Here is a 15,071-nt window from a genome sequence, read left to right as displayed (position 1 = left end):
AATTACCATACCATGCTATCATGGTCAATGTACCAGTACACCAGCAAAACACACTGCTGAAATGACCTGATAGATCATCAAACTAGCACCCAGCCTTTCCCAATACCGATTAAAACATCACAAAAGCACCAATCACCTAAAGACACAATTTAAAGTAGTAATAGTTAAATAAGAGATCTACTCGGCTGTCACTTTTCTTCTCCCAGATCTCCCCTGACTAGTGCTGGTGCTTAATGTTGTTGTGGTGACAATGAACTATGGGCTCCTGGTTCGAGTTAAAATAATATATGATGTGTTCTACTTTCAGCGGCTCTCCCCTCCACATCCAGCTGGAAAGTATTAGGCTATTTTAGGTGCTGGCTTTGAGGAATCATTTTGACTTTTCCATGTCTTTTTTGATCTGACCTTGATCTCCCCAGCCTTCCTCCCATAGCTGGTTCTGCATTTCACGTGCCTGCTACAGATTGCCTCTTTAGTAGGAAACTGTAAGTCTAAATATGAATTGTCTGTTTTTTTTTTCTAGTTCTGGTTTGGGGCCCAGTGTTTAGGGAGATTCAGTGAGGGCCTCATTTCAAGTCTGGTGGTGTGGAAATAAGTCTGCCGGTAGCAACCCAGACTACGGAATGCCTGCAGGGGCTGGTGATCCCGGCAGGTCTGAGCTGGCGGGAGTACCGGTCCCTGCAGGCATGGTTTTCACAGAAGCACCAGCACTGTTAGCAACAGTGCCAGTGCTTCCGTGGCCCCATTCCCGTGGAGTCCTATTGGACTCCACGGGAACGGGGACCTACACTTTCCGCCGCCTGACATTTCGGGCCGCCGGGACTTGTAATGTCCCGGTGGCACAGGGATATCAGGTGACGGAACGGTGTTACGAGGTTGGCAGCAATCCGTCAGTAGCACCGGCGGGTTACCGCCGATGTTGTAATGAGGTCCTCGTTTTAAGAGTATTACCATGAAAGAAAGTCAACCAACTAAAGTAGGGTTTAATTTTAAGGGAGTCTATTGCACTACCCCATTTAATGCCCTCTGGACACCCTGAAATACACAGGCTAATTCAGTAGTTTTCTTGGTCATAGATTCACGTGGGGAAACTACATGTGTCTAGTGAGGGACTGAACTTGATTTACTGATGCTGGGCATGGCCCTCATCTTTGGCTACCCCTCGCCCCTCTGCTTGCCTAAGTTCATTTTAAAGATTGAATCCTTTTTGAGAACCTTATGTATTAATGATGTAGAGTTGAATCCATGCAATATCTACAGTCACTTGAAAGATCATGCTCATAAGATTGTCAGCTATTGCCTCTCTTCCTGAGCCCCTGATTTGATCGCGTCTCTTGGATTTTAGTGCTAGTAGCTACGGTCTGGGAGTTACAGGTCACACATTGGGCCTCATTACATGGATGGCGGTAAGGGTTTACCGGTACCGGTAAGGGTACTAGTGCCGGTAAACCCTTACCACTTTACTACAAGGTCCCTTTGTGGGACCCTACTTTAACAGCTAGTTTTATCAACCGTTAAGGACGGGACCCGCAAAGGGACCTAGGAGGTAATTACAGTACCGCAATTTGCGGTACCGTATTTACCACCTTCCCCATTCCCATTGAGCCCTATGGGGGCAAAAATGGGAATGGGGAAGGGCCATGGTGAATGGGGAATTACCGCCCTCACACACCTTGGAATAGGGCGGTAATTCCGCCATTCACCATGGCGGACTTGGTAAAATACCAGCGGCAAGCATGGCGCTAATAGCGCCGTGGTTACCGCCGTCCGTGTAATGAGGCCCATTGTGAATAAAAACCTTGATACTGTTCATTGCAGTGTGCTTATACATTTTGGAGCTGATGCACACCCATTCTAAGCGAGGGGAAGGCAGTCTCACAAGTCTGGGAAAGAGAAGGGTCCTTCCAGAATCGAGCAACTAGTGCATGAAACATCGGGCAGCCATTTCCCTCCTGGGTCCTTTCCTCTTTTCATAAGGATCACCAGTCCTCTTTACTTCATGCACACTCTTACTACAGTTCCACTGAGCAACTTGCTCCCAAGCAATGTGGCTTATCGTTTTGGGTCTATTTTACCTAAAACAGATGACCTACTCACATTTGATAGAATTTATTTGACCTTTTCTTCGGTCTAAAATGCAGAGGGGGGAGACTCCCTGAACCCCCTCCCCATCCTCCAACTTCGCCTCAACCGAATCTATACCCTTACCCACCCCCATATATATAGTTAATTAAATTTGACCGAAACAAAGGTCAAAAAAATTCAATCAAATGTTTTAGTTCAAATGTGTTTAGGTCAATTATGCTAATACCGATTTGTTCCCCTACCGCACCAAACCCCACCCTTTGTTTTGCTACACCCTGTGCTTTCCCTCCCTTGCCCATATTTTTAGGTGATAGTGGCCCATCCAGCTCCATGATAATGCCACCTGTCTGTCCCACATGAATATTGAGCACTCCTACTCTTCTACCTGCACCACCGCCAGTCACCAAACTAGCCCTCAGCGGCAGCAAAGACTTGCACCAATGGACCGAGAGCAATCCCTAGTAAAAAAGCGCGCCCTCTTGTTCAATGATAGGACAGTTCTCTGGCGGTATTCAACAAAACTTGGCTTTTTGTTTTTTATTTTCTCTGGCACGGTTTACCTTATTTGATGGCATAACTCATTTTGGTGTAGTCTCTGGAGCATAGATAAGATATATTAATATGTGACATTAATAACTTTGTGGAGAGGAAGATGTGGTTCTCTTTGAAATTCTGAGAAAAATCATTTGAAGGGACTATGTGGATATGATGCAAAAACCCCACTCTCGTGGCCATTGCTGCCCTGACATGCACAGCACATAAGCCCACACAATATCACATAAAATTGATAGATGACACTGATGGAAACAACGATAATAATGATTTGTGCTCTCATTTAGCGGTTAATGCCAGATTCCCCCCTCTTCTGTGCACTATAAAGGCAGGTATTATTGTTAACCACCCTTAATGGTACTCAGCGTATGGTCCTCTGAAGGATGACGGACTGAGATAGCCTGCTCCAGAAGTCAAACGTACAAAGCACAGTCTTCATCCATGTCAGAGGTGAGTGCTTACGCTTTGAGCTACCCACCCCATTGATGATTATGTTGCATGTTATCGAATGTCCGTGATTTAACCGAATTAGAAATGTTTGAGGGAGAAAAAAAAGAAAGTCAATTGAACGAAAATGACTTTCGGTTTTCACTCCCTCGAACATTTCTGGCAACCCGCACACCCCCCACGCCTCTGCTTACCTTTTGGCGGCACCCTTTGCCATATGCTGTCGATTCCTCTATCCCGTTGCAATGCCGGCTCCCTTCACTTACCTGCATGGGAACCAGCGCTGCAGGGTCCTTTTTGTAAAAAATAAATTGAAACTTCAATTTAGCTTAGCGGGGGACACCCTGCAACCTCCGAAGCCATTGTAACGAATAACGGTGCCGGGGACACCCCAGCTCCCCTTGGACGCTACAATGGTAACGAGTTGTAGATCTGTTCGAAACTTTCGGCTGTACGTTATTTTTGTACATCCGAAATTCAAACAAATCTACCATTCGTTTTTTTTCCCGATGAATACGGATACCATGTGATGTCATCAGTGATGCTATTGATGAAACAGATGGTAGTAAAGCATATTTCACTTTAGTATTGTTTCTAGTACATTTTGTAACGATGCACTTTCAACATTAACCCTTACAATTTACCCAGCAGTCAATGTGCTTCCAGCTACCGTGCCACTAGTCATATTCGGCAGGCACTGCATCTTGGGCGCGGCCAAGACCATACCCATGGCACAGTGTCTCCTGCTAAAAGGCCTGGAGATGACATTGGTCCTGGCCACAGTGCCAGCAGAGCAGGAGCTTGCGCTCTGGTGTCTGTCTGTCTTTTCCTATACCCTGTGCCCAGAATGAACGACTTATCCCAAAAGCGTGCTTTTGGTTCTTTGGCGCAATTACATGCATCTGGCAATTACATGTTAGTAATATCTGGGTTCAGCCAGACAGATTGGTGGGGGAACAGGGCCATTTTCAGGATTCTTATTGACTTAATGATGGTTCACACATTTTAATACGGGTTTAGATTCACTAATTGAAAAATAGCCAATCAGTTTGGTTTGGAGCCCAAAATATTTTCCAACTGACAACATTGTTATTGCATTACATTAATTGGAAATGATTGGAGCAAACAAACCTGCCCTCCCCAGGCTCGTCCCCTCCCCTTGTGGCACCACATGACTTCCCGCTCCATAAAGAGGACAACCAGGGGACACTAAATGCAAGGTTCCCTCAAAAACAGCGGGTCAGCATGTACAAGGCTAATACATGCCGCCCTCACAAATGGGTACCTGTCCAGCATGGGTAGGACCAGTGAAACCATTGATCAGAAGCATGCAGCATGTTCAAGGTTTGCCTAATAAATGGGTATACGATGAATGGTTCCATTGACAATCGGTATTGGTAAAAATTTGGGAACAATGGAAGTTTCCCTTACAAACATGCACATGTACAGCATTGGCTGGGCAGCTGTTTGCAAGGGACTGTATCAGGGGTCCTCTACGATCATGTAGTCAGTAATTTATCAGAAGTAATCCAAAAAGAGCGTACCCCAGGCAAGAAGAAATGCAGTTTATTACAGCAGGGTAAGGCACAGGCACAAATCAAACAGCGTAGTGGAACAGAACTGAGTGATGAGAGCTGACAAAAACGCCCACTGCAGTCAGATCTTTTATACAGCAAATACAATGTTTGCATAGTTAGAAAGAGTTACACTAAGTGTTTCGAGTTATCGTGTGTCCAAGAAGCTGAATGGTGGGATCATGTCAGTCCCCTATAGCTAGACATATGTTAGTTAGAAATGATTGGAGCAAACAAACCTGCCCTCCCCAGGCTCGTTTCCTTCCCTTGTGGCACCACATTACTTCCTGTTTCACCCCATGACTACTTGTTGTTAGAAACTACGTAATCGTGCTGACGTCCGGATCTTTATTAACCTGCCATTGGTCAGCACACATTAAAAAAAAACGAGACACCCTGAGCTGGTGGGAAGAGAGACATTCACACCTGTATACATCATCGTGGGCACAGTATACTGTTGCTTTTCAGGGACACCAAACCTCACCTTCTGATTGGCTCATCCTGGATCGCCCCTTCATCCCACATCCTTCTTCCCAGACCCACCTGCCAAAGGCTGATTTAAAACTGCTAATTGTGCTATAAGTGTGTCACCCTGAACATGGCTAGGTGAATTTTAATTCCCCTGATCTACGTGAGAATCCGTGCGACTGGCTCACTGACCTTGTATGCATCGACTAATTCTGTTCCCAGCGACTGATGTCTCCTGGGGACAGTCAGCCTGAATGACTCTTCCCCGAACTCACTGCATTGGAGAGTTCACATCATTTTCTAAATAGCCTGCTGTGAAGGGCCCACCTGAGCCATTCCCATGTATTCCACTCACCTGTGGTTTTCACCTGACTTGAGCTGTGCAGCAGCGCCCCATGTGCTTGTGTCACCATATTTATCATGTGCCCCCCATGACCCGGCCCTGTTATTCCTGCAACTGGTAAATACGCCTGCCTGGATGGCTCTGTATCAGCACCTTCAGTGCATTCCCCCCTTCGATCGATCTATCGCTCAACACTCTTTTTCCAACCATTTCGTTGCTCACTGTCTTGGGCATCCATAGCCGCGTTACCCTATCCATTTCCCCTCCCTCATCTTCGTACCCCTCCAATGTGGATCCTATTACCATGCAATCCCACCCGTCTGAGGAACATTCTACGCAATAAGTTTCATAATCTTCTGCATTCGGTGGCGCTACTCTAGAGACCACCTGCACCTCATCCTCGCCATCATTCATTCCAGGATGCTCAGCCTCTATTTTGCTATCCTCATTCCCCCATTTATTAGCAGACATCACATACCGTACTTTATTTTTGCTGCAACTACAGTTTTTGATGATCCACTGTCCTGCACAGAATACAGTGAGCATCACGACCAGCACAGGGACATTTATCTTGACCATGGCGGCAAGCCACTCCGGCACCCGGGTAAACAATGAATCCAGCCAACTGTCTGTTGTGGTATCATGCGTCTCTTTTGTAATTTTTTCATACAAGGTGCCAATCTCCTCGACAGCCTCTGTGAGTGTCCCATTGGTGGAAAGGTATTGCTGTGCAGCAACTGCTGCCGATCCTATGGCAAACCCTGCCCTCCATTTCCGTCATCATGTTGAGAACAAAATGATTCTGAAGTGCTACTAGGTAAAGGACACAGAGTTCCTACCCTACTGCATTCAGCCCCTTTTTGGTTGCATTTGCCAGCTTCTGCACCTCGTACCTGGTGATCTGCAACCACTTGGCGTTGGTGTTTGCTTGCACCCCAGGAAGTAGCAGTGATATACAAAAGACTTATGCCTCGTTGTGAGGATTCTTCCAAAATGTAGTTGCTGCTTTTCCTTCTGGCCCTTTTTCTCTTCTCTCCTCGCTGTTCCCTCCGCTCTCTCACCATCTTCTTTTGCCGCAGTGCAGAGAGGTTGTTGAAAGGTAGCAAGTCTGCTCGAAGCATGACCAAAGCAGGGTTGTGCAGTGTGACAAGGGTGTACACTTCTCCACAATCTGGGTGTAGTTGGGCATATGCTTTGGACACACAGGCCCACCACTGATCCATCACTGCCGCCGTCCCGTTCTGCAATGACGGGATGCTCATTGTCGTCTCTCAGCCAGTGTTCACCCCTACCACGACCATTCCCATTGCTCTGAAACACAAAGAAAGTTGTGTAAGAGGCTTTATGTGCACCAGTTGGTATCTCTGGTCTATCCAGGTCAAAGCTTGTACATTGGCATTCCACACTGCCTGGCAACTTTCAATCATTTTTCTCACCGCTGCTTCTTCAAATCATACTAACCCCTCTGTGCAGCACTGCACCATCCCCCTTTCCCATCTCCCATCGTGAAACACCAAACCCCCTATTTTCATCAGGGGTCTGGTGTGACACCATGGGATATTGTGTCCTGTCCAATTCTTACAGTACACCCTCCTATGAGTCGTGGTCAGTTGCCCCCCCCTTCCGTGACATATTCTAGCATTATACGTGTTCTGGCTTCTTTTTTGCACGTGCTTTCTAGATCTATATAATTATCAGAATATACCTCTTCTCCTTCGTCTATCCAGTGGACCTCTACCATTTGTACCTGAAACAGCCCCCTAGTTTTACATAATGATAGTTGCATTAGGCATTCCCCTTCCTCCGCTTTTACCTCTGGGGCAGGAATTGTTTTGGTGTCCCTGACGTGTGGGAATAGCGAGCACACATAACAACTGCAATTAGCCCTCTCTCACCCCACATCTTTCATCTCATCATAGCAGACATTCCCGGATGCTGTGTCCTGTCCCCCCCAATTGAGTCAGACAACTTATCAGCACTAAATATACGTTTTTTGTTGCGTGTCTCTTTTTCATTTTCTTTAGTAGGCAAACCACCATATTCTATGTGATAGAAACCAGAAGAGAAAAAGACAAATGAAAGACACAAAACAATCCGATCTCTATCAATTCCACATTTCTTTTCCATTTTCTCCCATTTCACCCAATGCTCGTGGGACCTTTTTCTTCTTCTACGGGTCTCCTGTAAAGTCGTATAACAGGAAGAAACGTTAATGACAACTGTATGATACTTCCCATCAAGTTGGTCCCCTCTCTTCCTCTTTTGAGGGGGCAACGCTGTTGTCTTTACGAACGTCCGAAAAGTGGATCCATGCTCTTCTTTCTTGAATTTTTACTGCTGTGAGTGTCACATACACCACCTCTTGTGGGCCACTTCCGAAGGAAGTTGCAGACAAACACCTTATTGTCAGAATAGAGGGGCATCGCTTCTGGGAAAGTCTCTGCGTCTTGTGTGCTTGCGGGTGTTCCCTTATTAGCCGGGCGACTTGTTGAGTGTTGAACCTGGCGGGACACGAATTTGAGGGCATTGGTGAGTAAAGTCAGATATACTTACATTTCTTCCCCCAAAACCTGCACTGTTGTGTTAGCATCTGAAACTGTATGTGCAGGAGGGACAGGCTCATACATCCTTCTGCCAGTAACAATTTCAAGCAGAGTAAAATGATGCTCCGTGCCAGGTGGATTGCGAAGTCCGAAAAGCGCTAAGGGTAGGCACTAAAGCCAATTCTGGCACAAAGTTGTTGTTAGCTTTGCAAAGCACTCTTTGAGGAAGCTATTTAAATGCTCAACCACCCCATTCGCTTGTGACCGGTACACTGTGTAAAGCCGGTGCTTTAGGCCCAGAATGTTTGTTATTTCCTTAAAAAGGTAGTTTGCAAAATGTTGGTCAGTGTCCAACCTCATTTCACTGCATATTCTTCATCTCGAGAACACCTCCCGCACCAAGAATTTAGCTGCCAACTTGGCATCATTATGAACTCATGGTCCCGCCTCAAGACAACGTGAAAAAGGACAGATAACCACAAGCATATACCTATAAGAGGTGCATCTGTCTTGCATGTCGACATAGACGATATGCACGTGCCAGAAGGGCCCTTGCAGTTGTGGTAATATTCCACCTAATGTCTTCAATATATGGCCAGTCAGAAACTATTGGCACACCATGCAATTCCCAGCAAATTCTGCAATACGTTTGTGTAGTTTGAGGACTAACCACCCCCTCATTTATTTCTGCTGCTATATGCTCTTTGGATACGTTGGCGGGAAAATGTATTTTCTGTAATGCTACAGCCAGCAGTTTCTTTGGCATTACTGGTTTCCCTGTGCTATTCTGCCCCCACACCAAGTCAGTGGGTGAGAGTGAGCACCCCCTTTGTATCCATAAGTCGTTTTCTTCCTGTGGAGCTTCCCCCGGCATGTCAATTATTTGCACAATTGGTATTGAGCTAAAAGGTTCTGTGTTTTCTGACCCTTTATTCCTTCTTGTCCCTGCCACCATCATCAGCACCCTTCCCCCTGCACCTGGGTATAATCTGATGGCCCCTTCAGGTAAGTAGGCTGCTTATTTTATTGCTCTGCCAGCCATTTTGTTCCCTTGGGAGATTAGATCCTGCCCACCCCCTGTGTAGGTAGCACATTTCATTATCACTGCTTCTACTGGCATCTTCAATTAGTTCACTTAATAATTCAGCATGTTGTACCGGGTCCCGTCGCCCCTTCTAACCCACCTTCTCTCCCATCGTGCTAATCCTGAATGTATGGTGGGCGTTACATAAGTAGAGTCTGAAAATATATTCCAAACATGCCCCTCCGTCAATGCAGCACGCTTATCATGGCCACTAGTTCGGCTGCTTGTGCTGAATAATGCGATGGTAGTCTCTGGTGGGATACAATTGCAAACCTTCCATCCCTGTAGTACACTACTGCGGCATCAGTATGTCTTCTTCCTGTATTCAAATCTATGCTCAATGAGTGTCAATGAAGTTTCTCTCCATTCGATCCACATATGCTGCACAGTCATGCATGTAATCTCCTTTCTCTGCCGACTTTGCTATGAATGTTTCTGGGTTGACCACACAACACCTCACTACCTCAATTGCTTTATTTGTCAATATAATTTCACAATCTGAAGTCCTCTGCATGGTGATTGTACACTTTGACTTCTCCAGAAGGGCAAATAGAGAATGCTCCATGTACAGAAATACCGGGCAACCCATGGTAATAGTCGCTGCCTTTGCTATCGCAAATGCTGCAAGCGCTTGCTCACAGGGGAATTGTCCCTGCATTAGTGGATCTAGGAGACCATTATGGTAGGCCAGAAGCTCGTGTCCTTGTGCCGTGAACACGGAGCTGTCTGAATAAGAAAATAGATCAAATGTTTCTTTGTAATTGGGGGGAGCTAACACTGGCGCATGGGCCAATACTTCTTTGAGTTCGGCAAAATTCTTGTGCATCTCTGCAGACCACTGTATTGACATTTTCTCTTTCTCCTTGAGTGCCTGCAGTCGAGGCTTTGTGAAAGGTGGAACTGTTGAATACCCACGCCCTGCAATAATTGCATAATCCCAGAAACTGCTGCATCTCTTTCACCGTGCCGGCACCCTGCTGCCATAATGCATGGAGTTTTGAGTATATGCCTTTTCCTTCCTCACGTGACAGTGGGTATTGTTTTGCTCGCGTTAGCAGTGCTCTCTCTTTCAATTTTATCTTCACAGCCCCTGTTCCCTTAAGTACTCCTACATCATAGGGCCCTGTTGTCCGCAGTTTCTCTGGGACCTTCTTTAGGTACTCTTGTGTGTACATGTTCTCCTTCTTAACTAGTTGTGTGAGTTATGGTACCAGCTTCTCTACTACGCTTACTGTGTAGGGTATCTGGAGCTGGAACACCACTTCTCCCACATCCTCCCCATTGAAAAGAGCTGTTTGTCAGTTACCCCTGTTATTGTCAGTATTGGGTTAATGCATAGCACTATGCGCCACTCCATATCATCGTCATCTGTCCTGCATAGGATCACCATGTCTTTGGGAACCGCCACTTCTTCAAGCTGTAATACTACTATGGCACCCTTAACATCGTCCTTCTCGGACCGGGCCGAAATAGAAACTCTGATGCCAGTCGGAGCACCTTCCTTTGTATCCCTGGGACCCATCCCATGGGTATCTGGACCCCATGCAGGAACATTTCGGGGTACGTGGGCTGCCCTCGCAGTGTGCTGTGTGCATGTGCTTCTAGAAGCAGTGCTGCCTCTCGGGCGTAATACATGTCTGGCATCGAGCACACCATTCCCTTTTCAGTTAAAGATATTGGTACATTTAATTTACTCAGTAAATTCCACCCTACTATGTTTATGTGATGTCTTTTGAGTAGAGCAGGGGTGATACAATATGCTGCGTCCCTATCATTAAGGGTACATCTTTTGTTACTGGAACTGTGACAATTACCCCAGAAAAGCCTTGCATGTCCATAACTTTATTCAACAACAGGAATCCATCCTCCCTTTTGCATGACTTGGTAGCCCCTGTATCTATCGGGAAGGAGAACTTTCTCTGTCCTATTTTCACTGCTCCCTTGGGTTCCTCTTCGGGGTCGTCAGTTACTGCTAGGACTGGACACACATGCACTCTTTGTGGGCTCACCTACTGGGGTGTGATGTTCGGTGGGAACGGGAAAGGATTCCCTCCTAGAACACTGACCCCAGAGTAGTGGGGTACCACATTCTGACCAAATACTACTGCACTCCCTGATGCCTGATCTGGCGTTGATGCGCTGGGGGCTGGGCTTGGTGAAGCTGTATCTGCTGCTGCTGCTTACTTGAGCCTTGCTGTTGTGCCATTTGATAAATGTGCCTAAGATTGCTGTCCAAAGGGACAGGTGCACACAAAGGTCCCTATGTTCCTGCATGTGAAACACGGCCCAACGAACCTGTATCCTATCCCCCCTGTATCCTCTTCCTCTCCCTCGCTGCAGGTATCCTCTCCCCAGTGGAAAAAACCCTTTTTGTTGATAATTCCCCTGCTGTTGTGCTTCCCATTGTGGCACATGGGCGGCTGCATTTTCCCTATGGGAAACCCTGCCTGTGGGCGCGTGCCACTGTGGCAGCGTCAAGTACGAGCATTGTCACTTCCATTGTGTATCTTGCTCGTTTTTTATGCACCAGCCTGTTTTCTGCCTTAGTGGCAGTTTCTGCCTTCTCCCTCTCACTCTCTTGCTTCCACTTGCAATAGTGTACTATTGTTGCCTGTGTTTCCGTTCACCGCTCTGAAACACTTGTGTACCAGCGTGATATAAATAAAATATAATTTAATTTCATTTCTTCCCTTCGCCTCTATCCCTACTATTTTGTCTAAGGAAGCCTGGATCCGATGACAGTGTTTTGGCCAATATATGGTATTAAAAGGACCTGTTTGATATACTCTGCTGGGTCTTTGTCTGGTTTCATACCACACTCCTAAGTCTGAGATGTCCGGATACATGCTTCTCAATACCTTTCACACGTAAGCTCAAGCTCGGCAGTTATTAAACGGTGACCATCGTGTGTGTTGGTGCTTAATTCCCCCCCCCTTGAGCTGGAGACTTCCAGCCCTTTAAGATGAGTAGCAATACCCTTGAGATGGATGGGGATGCAGATTTTAATCAAACACCAATAATTCAGACGACACAAATAGCTTGGCAGAAGTTTGTCTGTTTTAATGCAAGTAACTAAAACAGGGAGTACAACGTTCATCAGCAATCACTCGATACTCAACTCTCAATTATTTAATTAAAAAGCTGCGTTCATAAACCCGAAATTGGTTATAGCTGACGTGTTGACCTGTGTCATTACCAATGTCATCCTACGTGGCAAACCTCTAAAACCTATCGGGAAGCGGGATTGGTTCTAAGTGAATAACTAAGCATAGGTGTTATATCTGTATAGAGTAACAAAGAGAAATAATTGGATACTTCACATCAGGTGGGGCAACTAAGCCCTCCCTTCAAAATGGCCACTATGAACGTCACTAATTGTATGACGTCCCATTGGCTACACAAACCATAGGACCCCCACTACGTGGTCCTCTACAATTGGTTCGCTACTAAACCCTGTCAGTAACTTTCCACATACGTGAGCAGCATGCAGATGGAACAACCAGGTGCAGGTGAGCTTGTCTTGATAGCAGCTTCCCACCAATTAAATGTACACTCCATCATCACCTCAATGGTTCAGTGTCAATTAGTGTTTGAAGTTGGCCTTGAGTCTGTACTGTTCTCTGAGATTTTTTAAGGAGTATGGGTACTGTCTGGCTTTCGTGCATAGGTGTGATCTCCTCATGGGTCCAACTTCCTTCCATCATGTGAATGGACACCCCGATTTGAGCCTTTTATGTGTATTTGATTTTATTCTCCAATAGTCCTCTGACGTCTTTTGTTTTCACTTGATCTTCTTGAACAGGAGCTTCTGTTCTTTCATGTTAATTGTATCTAATGTCAGACAATTCTAGTTCTGATAAGACCTACGGGTCGAAACACTTGTCGGCTGACCACATGGGGACCCAAAAACCGTGTCTGTATTTTATAGAAAAACCTAAATAAACAAACACTTTGACAAACCAGCAAAGCGATGCTCAAATCTGCGTGGAAAATCAAAATCTTTTTCCTTTGAACACATTTAAATCAAAATATCGAGGTTAATACCAGCCTTTCTCTGCTATATACGTAGCGGAAACATTCATTCTTTATTCAATCCATATGTACCTATGAGGTATATATGTATATGTTGGCGCTTGCCGTGATATAATTATTTTAAAGCATTTGGCTAGCTTCATGATTGCTTTGCTGCTTGCGTTTCATTGCATCTGTACACTTTTAAACTAACTAAGCATCTTCATCATGCTTATGGCATAGGTCTCTTCATCTTGATCCCAAGACGTCAATTATCCCTAGTACTTCTGCATTCTTCCTAAATCGTCTGTCTCTCTCGTCTGGTTATCTTCTATATGGGGTCGATTCAGTTTCATATGACGTCACCATCCTGGTCATTCAGTTTCTTTGTTTCATCAGGAATCGCGTTCAAATGGCCATCATATTGTCTAGAATGTAGGTATGGTTTTCTTAATGGGTACTTCACTTCCTATATTCTCTTAGGCATAGGTATTCTTATGGGTACTGCACAGAGTCGTTGCTCTTCTTCTTGCTTTCTGATTGGTGTAGTATACGTCACATACTTTGGTTCATACTTCTCGGGTAATGTAGGCGGGGTGGGTGGAGTGGGGGTACTCCTCTACACTACCCCCTCTGGGCGATATATCGACCACTCTCACATCGTCTTCTATCCCTAGACATCCTGGTCTGAAGAAGTGCCTTTTAGGGACCCATATTTTTATGACTCCCTTCAGGCATACAGCTGACATGGTCATCCTTGTTCCATGTCATGAGCGTGCACTGTCCACTTGGACTTCAGTAGATCCATCTTCCCACATATTTACTGTGGTCCTTTGGATACAGGAACCTCATTCCCTCGGGTGCATGGATACTAGACTTCACAAGTCTCTGATTTCTTCATCAGTCAAGTCTTTAGACTTCCATCCTGGTTCAACATCGATCATGATCTTCATCCCTATGGCTTTCTTTGCTGTTTTCTTGAATTGCGAGATTATTAGCTTCATCACACAAAATCCAAGCATCACTAATAATAGCAAGGCTCCAAGAAATTTGAACATATGTGCCATCCATTGTGGAATCCATGAGAAAAGGTTTCCAAACAAGCTGTCATCAGCAATATCTTCTACTTCTCCTATCATTTGGCCATGGAGTTTCATCAGCATGTGTTACGCTTACCCGGTATCCACAGGGACGCCACCCAGCCAGGTTACTCGCTGGTATGCTTCACTGCTTTGCCCTGATGTGGTCTGCGTGGAATGTTCTGCCTTGTGGTAGAATTAGGCATGCTCTTCGTCCTGCTTTCTTTGCAGGGGCGCGTTCTCTTTCATGGGCGAGTGCGGTCCAGTTACTTCACTGACGCCGGCCCGTTTGATATTGTTCAGGTAGGTCTTATTGCTGTTCTTTAGTTTTGTTGCTATCCTGCATGCCTTTCTTTGTTTAACATGTCTCTTTTTTCTCCCTTACGTATGCAGAGCTTCAGCGCGGCGAACTGGCTTGGTTGAGCCCCGCTGGTAAATGATGGCGCATTAAGAGCGCTATGATGCAGTAAGTAAGCGCTAAACACAGCGCTGCAAAGTCTTGCCTTTGCTAACCTGTGTTTTCCTTCCTTGTAGGTCGCGGTGTTCTTCAGCACGAGTGGAATGTCCGGAGTGGTGCCAGCCGAGAGGCGACCAGCCAGGTAAGACTTTTGAGCAGTTCGTAATTTGTAAATGTCTCTACTGCTTTCTTTAATGTTGCCTCTATCTTCCTCTTTCAGACCATTCTGTCCGGGAGGCGTGCAGATTCGAGGAAGCTGTCTCAGTAGCTGCGAGTGTTTAAAGATGAAGACTGCAGGTAAGATGCTGCTGCTAATGATGTTCCTTTTGTCTCCTTGCGGGTTTTGCTTCTCCGAGGTTCGAGGGAATAGCTGGACACGGTGAGCGTCACGTTGCAAGCTGCAAAGTAACACGAAGCGTGTTGTCTTG

The sequence above is a fragment of the Ambystoma mexicanum genome, chromosome 1p (genome assembly GCF_040938575.1).
Source record: "Ambystoma mexicanum isolate Mex_15411 chromosome 1p, UKY_AmexF1_1, whole genome shotgun sequence".
Taxonomy (NCBI): domain Eukaryota; kingdom Metazoa; phylum Chordata; class Amphibia; order Caudata; family Ambystomatidae; genus Ambystoma; species Ambystoma mexicanum.
Note: the sequence above shows the minus strand (reverse complement) of the source record.